This window comes from Fopius arisanus, unplaced genomic scaffold (genome assembly GCF_000806365.1).
Source record: "Fopius arisanus strain USDA-PBARC FA_bdor unplaced genomic scaffold, ASM80636v1 scaffold00089, whole genome shotgun sequence".
Lineage (NCBI taxonomy): Eukaryota > Metazoa > Arthropoda > Insecta > Hymenoptera > Braconidae > Fopius > Fopius arisanus.
Window position 1 is genome coordinate 166,071 of NW_011887828.1, and position 9,873 is coordinate 175,943.

General features: G+C 35.6%; 1 long non-coding RNA gene across 4 annotated transcripts; it reads right to left on the reverse strand.

Annotated features, from left to right (window-relative positions):
* Positions 1–647: 647 nt before the first annotated feature.
* Positions 648–1,668, reverse strand: LOC105270495 (uncharacterized). 4 transcript variants are annotated; one of them, XR_892543.1, is made up of 3 exons: positions 1,542–1,668; positions 1,008–1,249; positions 648–947 (listed from the first exon to the last, which is right to left on the reverse strand). It is a non-coding gene; the product is annotated as an uncharacterized lncRNA (long non-coding RNA). The 4 variants fall into 4 exon arrangements; XR_892541.1 differs by having other exon boundaries at positions 1,404–1,668; XR_892542.1 differs by having other exon boundaries at positions 1,578–1,662.
* Positions 1,669–9,873: the final 8,205 nt, after the last annotated feature.

The following is a 9,873-nucleotide window of genomic DNA, read 5'->3' on the forward strand; positions in this document are numbered from 1 at the left end:
CCCTTCTCCTCCGCTGAGATCAACCGAAGTGGGGGTGACGCTTAAGAAAAGGAAAAGAGGAGAAATGAGACTCAAGTAAAGGAAAAGCAGCGCAATAAGTCGATCAGAAAAATTTCAATTTTTTTTCATGTGTGCATTAAAAAATAATCAGATGCGCGATAAGTTTTACCCTTCCGGAGGATAAATTCTTGCCACATCTCATTTCTCCTCTTTTCCTTTTCTTAAGCGTCACCCCCACTTCGGTTGATCTCAGCGGAGGAGAAGGGCCTTTACAATCTGGGTCATAAAGGCCCATCACCCGATACAATGGGCTTTCGTCTACCCTTTGTTATGCACTAATAGAGGTCGGGAGCACGACTTGCTCTCAGAGCAGAGTTTGCCCAGCCCTGGTATAGAAGACCCTTAAACTCTGTGGTTCCCCGAATTTTATTTTTATGTGATTATCGACCGATGCTTCTCAATATCAAGAAATCATTCAAATTTATACTGGGAAACACAGAAAAGGATGCCATTTATGAATTGATTGATGTATGATAATTACTCAATATGTGGCTGGATATTATAAGTGGAAATATCGATTTAATTTAGGAAGAAAATATTGCGAAATAGTCACATGTTCCATTATGGCGGCTATCAACGCTATTCGATAAATATAGAACTCACTTTTATTTACCAAAATGGTGATTGATTCCGTAAACATTCTCAATAGGCGAAATCCGACAAACTTAATTAATTGAATTCGATCATTTATTTCATAGACTGTTACACTGCCAATACCTTCTTTTAATCATGACAAGATTAACCATTTTTTTTGTATTTGGGGTCGAGGGAACAGGTGCAACAAGATCTGGCATAAGCGTATTGACAGGCCGGCCATCCCCAAGAACATTTCAATCTTGCGATGCAAAGTTTATCGTCCTCGCATCTCATACAATTATACGGAGATTCTGCCAACAAAAAAAAAAAGATTAAATCAGCGAGAATAATTAGGTCCCAGTAAAACTTACGTTCTCCCATGGCAAAAGCACAGAATATCAGAAAGAAAACGATGAAAAATTTCATGACGACGTCGTTAGCGGACCAATGAACAGGAGATTTCTACTTGTCTTTATATATTTGGGAAACTGGTTAATAGTTTCCGCGTTGTAAGCTGTTTGTGATTTTAGGCATTAGTGTATTTTATTTGCAGGCGTTTCCGTGTATCTCTGTGCTTCCTTATTTTTATGATCCGAATATTCTCTAAAATAATCTGGAAAAATTGCAAAACAACATCGTATCTTCAAGTTATCTTTGTTTTAAATGATAAATATTTGTAACTTAATGTGTCTGCCCCCGAACAAAGGCAAATAATAGTTTTAAACAAAAAACTGCCCTAGTAATTTTTCAGATTTTTTAAAAATTACATAATGATAATGTGCAATAATTAATATCATCTCTAATATGACCCTGTAGACATTTTCATGTTAATTGCTATTGATTAATTGCTTATTGAGAAATATGGCTTCTGATGTTATCAACATGAACACAAAAAACTATTGAACTTTGAATCGGCTTCTCCATTCTGATTGTGTAATTACTGGTTCGATGTTGAAAATGATTGATATGACAACCGTTACAGGGCCATCATGGTTGAGCAAAATTCGTGATGCACTCTGGCAGAGAGAGAGAGAGAAAGACAGAATGAGAAAGAGAGAGAAAGACAGAAAGAGTGGGCGTGGGTGTGAAAGTGTGGAGATGGGCGAAGGCTTCTCGCACGCTGATTACGTCACTTTTGCTCCTATTTTCATGAAAATTTTTCGTTTCACTATCCCACCCAAAGAAGTTTTTTAAAAAAATACAGTTGTGTTGAACGATATATTCAGTTTCTTTCAATGTTTTATTTAATGCAATGCATAAAATTACAATGTGATTTTTAGGCCTGTAAGATACAAGGAATAAACCTTCTTTTGGGCAAAGACTTAATTTAAACTCTGTCGGGGAATTTCCCATCCCGCAAATCGCGTGAGCGAATTCGCTTACTCTTATCGGGAGTGCAGGTGCAGCATTTCCATGGGAAGGTTGTATAGCCGCAAATGTTGTAGGTTTTGATTGGTGTTGAGGGACATTTGTAGTTGATGCAGCCACCATTGTTTTCACATCTTTGACAATTGTATCTGTTATCTAGGTGAGAGTATACATTGTGTGTCACTGTATTGAAAATTCAATAATAATCTGACAATTTTTAACTAATTCTTTTACACCACTATTCTTATTTTTCCATCGAAATTTATTTTGTCATCGGAAAATTAGAGGGTGCAGAAAATTGAGAAATTCATTAATATGGATAGAATTTCCTGTGAGATTTACTGTGTATTTAGACGAAATTCGTTGAAATTATTGAAAATTCCTGTAAATTAGTCCAGGAATATATATTCTTAAATAAATTATGAGACGTTGAGAGACTGAAATAACTACTAGCATAAGAACTCTAATCTTTTCAATCCTAATTTTTTCTACATGGAATGAGTGCACCTTAATGCTTAAAATGGCAGTGAATCGGAAAATGAAGATTTGAGCCAATAATTAATCATTTTCTGGATAATTTACTTGAATTTACAGCAAAAAGTGATTGTTATGGTAAAGCAAATCATTGAAAAAATTGATCTTTCCGACAACATCGATGTTTTATTAGGAGACATTTAAATAACTTATTCAGAGCAGTTTAAAACAATAATTTTTCTCACAGTAAATTTGTTATTCATCAGAAAAATTCTTTGATCAAATTAATAATTGTTGAGATTTAATACTTACATTCGTAGGGATCATCGTATATAGCATAAACGGAAGAAGCCATCATGACTCCAAGGAAAAAAGTGAAAGTAGAAAGCCTCATATTAAGATAGCTACGAAGGAAATTGGAAAACTCAACAAATCTCAATGAACTATTGAGCAGTCCAACCCAGATCCTTATATGTCGGGGATACCAATAGTTATTTCCTTATTGCAGTACTCTCAACAAAGTGAGACAACATCTAGTCAAGGGTAAAGATATAAAGTTTTATGTTCATAGTGTCAGTTCCTCATATTCCATTACTTCCTTTACAGAAAAACAGTAGCCATATTTTTTTATCCACTTGCGTGAAGATGGAACAGTTTTATTTGAATGTATTTCGAAATTGAATGCAGAATAAAATCTGAAAGTACCTTTATAGTAACCAGATCCGGATATAAGTAATGTGTTTTTTTTTGGAAACTAATTGAATCAAGAAAAAATATGCATTCGTGATTGCATTGATTTTAATTCTTGATTAAAAAAAAAATCCCAATAGGTTATCTGCGTCCACTGCGTTGGCATTTGTAGTTTTTTAAAATAATTAATTCAGGTCAAAGCATCAAATTCGTTTCCCTGAAATCAGAAAATATTTTGTTTTTAGTTTCTATTTGCAAAAATGAAATTTAACATGTTCTCATTAATAAGAAAACTCACTTGGAAAATTAATAAAATTTTGGGGATCAAAACTACGAAAATAATCTGTGCGTGATAGGGCAAGTAATGTTTAAATTTTCGGATTATGTATAAAAACGGAAAGATTAGGTGAATGAAAAACCATAGACTTAGAAAATGTTGGTTGCCCAGGTGGTAATCGAAAATGCCCAACTTTTATGTGCAAAATGACCAAATATTTCGTAATTCTAAAGAGCATGGTGAGGATACATAAGAATTTTTTCATTTCGATCAGGATCAATACTTTCGAGCTAGTAATTAAACTCACTCGAATTAATTTACGACTTTATTTTACAGACTGTACATGTATTTTGCTGTTTTTGCTTCCGAACGGAAGCATTGCAATCGTTCGATTTTTCGATTCTCTAATTTTTTTGGTTTCTGAGTGCAAGCATTGTAATCGTTCAATTCTTACATTTTTTAGTTTTGCCTGGAAATCATGTAGAACTGTCTGAAATATAAAAATACGAATTTTGAGGCTCATGCGTGTGTGTGCGGATGACCAACTGATGGTCAATTTTTAAAGAAGAAGAAGAATAAACAGGTAATTTAATTTCTTAAAATTTGAAATTTCGCCAGTTCATATGTCCTAATATGGACTTGATCGGTACTAAATTTCAGCCCGATCATTGGAGTAGTTTTCGGTGATTGTTTCTAAATTTTTTTGCACATATCTCAGAAACTATGCAATTGATTTGATATTTTTCTTTTAACGTTCGTCTCATATGCTCTATATAGATATAGATATTCGTTTCTACAAAGTTTTTAATATGTGTCAATTTTTATGTGTTTCAAAAAAATTCGGTATGCGCACTCGCTGATTTTCAAAAATCAACCCATCAACTTGAAATTTGGCCGAAAGTTTCCTCTTATGACCATTGTCGTCTGTTTCATTCCATATGGAAGATGTTCTGGATCGGACGATTCGTTTCGAAGAGATTGCCATTTTTCTTTTTTTTTATAAGATCGTTGCCGGAATAACTACGAATCCATTTGATAGCTGACTACATACCAATTGTATTGGTAGAAATGAAAAATAAAAAAAAACTAACTCATAAAGTAATGGTTAAATGTCGTGTGAAATAGGGTCAGCTAACTGCTTGTTTATTCCATTTTTCAAAACGTCCTCTTCATTTATTTTATTAACTTGGTGAATTCGATTTGTTTTTATGTGAATTAAAAGTATTCCTAAAAAATACGAACATAAAATTCATTAATAATTAATTGCTGAGCCCTGTCGAAAGTCTCACACAAGATTGCCGTACTGATTAAAAAATGTTGTTGCTTCCAAGAAGATCCAAAAAACAAGTAGGCGACAACAATTATGTCATTGTGGAGGATTTAGCGAAATGTATAGGTATATTTTTTTGCCATCAATAAATTGATGGCGGGCTTCCGAATGATTTTAACAATATATTTTTCCTCAGGTTGGATCTATTAGGAATGTTAAATGGTCGTAGCAATTAAGCATCTATTAGACTAAAATTTTCAAATTTAAAAAACGAATTCGATCCTGATATTCTGAGCTATATAATTATTTTACACGAAAATTTGAATATCTATAAAACCAATTGTTCAATTAAGCTCATTTTTGATACTATCCATTGTAGGGATAAACGGACGATTTTGTCGAAATTTGCAGTCTTAATAGCTTGATTTTTGTGCGGATGAAAGAGCGAACAACATTTTTTTTTTCAATAACATAAAAGTGTCATATAACTATGATTACTTACAGGATGCATTTTCCAGTTTTTGATTAATTTCAATAGTGCCAAGCATGACGAAAAGAATGGAATTAAAAAAAATGCGTACAGCAATTTGAACTGAAAAATGAAAAAATCTAAATATCTCAAAAAGTTTGTATGGGCAACTATATATATTTTAATTGATAATGACAGGGGACATCGAGACAAAAATTTTCACATAAAAAAAAATGAATTCAGTTAAGTCAATTTTGAGATATTCCACCTAATCATTTTACACTAAAAATTGAATATCTCCGGAACTAATCAGTCAATCCTACTCATTTTCAATACCATCCGTTGCAGTGATAGGACAATCTAGTCGAAATTTAAAGTTGATATCTCGATTTTTGCGGGGGTGAGAGTGCGTACAACATTTTTTTTTCAAAAACATAAAAGTGACAATAACTATGATTTTTTCCAGAGTTCATTTTCAAATTTTTGATTAATTCCAATAGAGCCAATCATGGCGAAGAGAATGAAATAAAAAAAAACTGAATACCTTCATTAGTTTTGGAGATATTTCGAAAAAACGATTTATAAACAAATCACGATTTCTCAAAAACGGCTTGACCGATCTAGCAGAATTTTCATTCCATAGTTAGCCTCAACTCTTACCTACTATTTGACAAAATTTCAAATTTTTTGGAATTTTTTTACCCACCTTTATCTTTTCTTAACTAAAAAATCACCCCTGGCCAGGGGGCACCACGCACAGACATTCTCAAAAACTTTTGTATTTTTACATTTCAGACCATTCTACATCGTTTCCAAGCAAAATTAGAATTTTTTTTTCCGGTCGGGATCGGACGATTGCAATGCTTCCATTCGGAAGCAAAAACTGGTTTGGTGAAAATGAAAATTTTGTCAACAGAGTGACAGCTGGGCGTATATTTTTAAACAGTATTTGCGAGATGGGGATTGAACTCGCTTGATTACTGGAAAACTAAATGCGATATGTTTGGTGTATACGGGTTGTCTTGACCTGGTGGATGAGGGCAGTAAGGGTTCGCGTAAACATTTTTTTTTAGTGACGGTAGGTTCGGGTAGAACATGTTGAACAATTGAATTGTTCATTATATTAGTAGGTGCACGTGTATTTTCTTCGTGAAATAGTGTATTACTCAAAGCACGCTAGGAAATAAATTATTAGAAACGCTATTGTTCTTTTAAACAAAGCATGATTTCTTTCTATTTTAGAAGTCCCCAGATATAAAAAACTCCATTCTATGGTCAATTACTCATCATATGACCCTATTTTAGGGCATTCCATGAAGGCAAAAATTAGTTCAATTAATTAAATATATCTCTGTATGTTGACTGAAATTTTGAGGAGAGCGAGGCATGGTGTTTAGGCATTATTAATTTGAATCTAAAGTGGCTAGAGATTATTGAATAGAGATTTTTGTAGGTTGATTTTGTTTCTAGAGGTAGTCGACCGAGCAAATAGTCTTAAATAAAGGGAACACAGCTATTTAATTTATCCACACTTATTTTTGACTTCAAAGCAAGCACTTTCAATACTGTTCTCCATTGAAAATTGTAGATAATTTTGGTAAGACTGGCTACCAGTTTGAGAGTTTTGTCGTTATGACTTATCCATTATGAATATAGTATATATATAGGATTTATACCGACCGAATTTGCAGCGTCATCTAAATTCCCATTCATTCGACAACATTTGTTCTCATTATGCGTCTAACCCCAGAGGAGTTCAAAAAAATACGTACGTTACACTGGACGGTCCGTGAAGTCGGAGACAAGTTGTACAATACAACAAGTAATGAGACGGATACAGCTTTATTTTGGTTTGATTTTATGCGTAATATCTTTGCTGTAAAATTCGCACAACAATCTGGTGTACAACTTATAACGGACTTCGATCAAACTCAACCAGTGTTACTCTCCGACGATCTCCAACTACATCTTCCACCACAACTTGAAACTGCAATGTACTACTGTCACAATAAAACACTACCCTTCATTTTTTCCATCAATATAACACACACTAATGTTTTCATAATGGGGATGGCTATCTTGACAATAATATTGATAATTGATATATCCGCGAAACCATCGCTTCCACCGTTCATTTAGTTGAATCAAAAAAAAGTTGAATCAGAAACAAAAAGTACATTTTTTAAATAGAAAAAGATTAGCGAATTTAATAAATTAAGAAAACTCAAACGAATTTCATTTTATTGTAAAAAAACATTGGATTCTTAATGAGGTATTAATTGAAATTTCGATGAAATTTTTTTGCAACCAACCTACGCATGCGGTAATTGTAATTAGCTCAGAGACACTGATGATTTAAAGGCGATCTATTTGAACGTTGTGAGGATCCCCTCACAAGAATACCATTTAAAATGTTATTACCAAATTTTACGCGATGAAATGTGTATAGGAAGGAAGAAAATGAAAATTTATTTGCAGCCGGGAGAATTAAAGGGGGCAAGGATGCGCACGGCCGAACTATGTGAAAATTGTAGTTGCGGATCTCTGCGTGAGGCTACGCACGGTAGCCCTTTTGTGCATACGCGTGGAATCCGCGGGAAGGTATCAAAAATCATCGATAAAGCTAATCCGATACGAGACCCGCCGTACTGAGGCGCGCGCCGCAGACATCTGCGCGTATTAACCGTCAGGTACGATATTTTTTTAGTGAGAGAAAACTCTCATAGTAGAATCACGGATAATAGACAGAGACGCACTCTGATAGGGACAGCTCAGCTGACCCAGTCCATATTGATGGGAGGAATTCCATTTCTCCGGGATAAATTCACGAAAAGAGGGAGGGATGGGAAAATTACTACGGACCAGCGTCGTCGATATTCTCTCTTCGTCGCCCGAACTGCCGTTTTCTCTCTCTCATCCTGGATATTATAATTTCTTTTTAAATAATCAAAGCCAGTCGCGAGGAACGCGCAAACGATCAGCAATAAAACTTTAATTTAACCTCCGGGAATCAAACAATCACTCGGTCTAATTAATCAACAAGACTAATAATAAATAAAAGGACAGCGATAATGAAAACAATAATGGAAAATAGAAACAATAATGAAATTTGAGTAGGAGATACGTCGGTCGACTCGGAAGGTTGGGATTGTTAGGAGTCGCGCGAAAATAATGAGAAAAATTAGGCGATTAGACTCGCCAAGATAATCAGGAGACGTTTAATTACGGAGGTAATTACTCGTCAATCAAGAAACCCCCCGGATGAGTCCAATGGACTAAATATTTCTTCGGAAATAGAAATCGAAAGTTACGAATTCGCGTTGAGTTTAGCGAAAATAATCCCAACCCGAGGAATCGACGGCGAAACCGGTGAAAAAGGAAATTGTTAAAGAAAATAAGATTAATTTACGGAATTTACGTAGTAAAACCTGAGAAAATCCACGATTTAAAGAAGATTGTAACGGTTAGCTCTAAAAGAAATAAATATGAAAAATTGATTACTGAAATTGGAAAAGCTGTGTGAACCCCATTGATTTCCGTGACCATTTTAAACCTCGCCCTGGACCAAGGAAACTAACGCAAGAGGAAATTCGTCGAAGGTATTTTGACTGCTGTCAATCCGGTGAGAAACGACGGAAGGAAAAGTTAACGGAAACATCACGGGGAAAAATATTTAAGGGAAAAGAATTATTGGAAGGTTCATCACAGTTTTCTGGCGCCCGAATAACGGACTCGAAACGAGGGATTAGAAACCACAGTTGCTGAAATTAAAAGAAAAATCGACAATCAATAACGCGAGTAAAACTAAAAACGGTAAACTAATAATTAATTAACCGCGAAATTAACTAAACCCCGAAGATAACCCTCGACTAATCGAAACACAATGGTTAAACCCGAAAAGGATAAAGTGTCATGGATTTATAAAGCCAATAAGGCATTATTGCAAGAAAAGCTGAGAGAACGAGGTCTACCTGTCGATGGTACAGCTGAAGAGTTACGAACCAGACTCAGAGCTCTATTCGACGTCTCGGATAGCACATCCAGTCGGAGAACCAGCAGGATTCCAACTCGTGCTAACAGTTCCACCCGGAAGAAGACCCCAGAAACACCTCGGAAGATGAGTACTGGTGACAAAACCCTTACTCAGGAAGATACGCTCATTACAGAGGAACCATCAGCCGAAGGCGATATGTTGTCACACCTCAGCGTCTGAGGAAGGCTCTAGCCGAAGTACAGAAGGAATTAGACAACAACGAGAAACCCAAACCACAGAGAATGACTCGTAGTGAACCACAGACACCCAAGGGACAACGACGACCTGAAGAGGAGATTGACCTCGATGGCATTGAGGTTTTGGAATCGATAAGAAGCTCTCCAACGAAGATGCCTCCACCGAAAGCACCTGCCCCAAGGTCAGGAGCTCGAATAGTCACCGATGTACAAGTACATGCAGGTGACCAGGAAGAGAAGAGGATTCTCGATCAAATCAGAGAACAGAAACGAGCTAGAAGAGACCAAGAAACTGAGGATCGGGAACGCGACGACCGTGAAAATCGTCAATTTACCTCGACACCACTCGTGGATCCTCCATCACGACGTTCTCACCAGGATCCATCTGCTAAAGAGACGCCAAAACTCAAGAAGTATCAGGAAGTCTCTTACGAATGGGAAGGAAGACAGAGTAGAGGT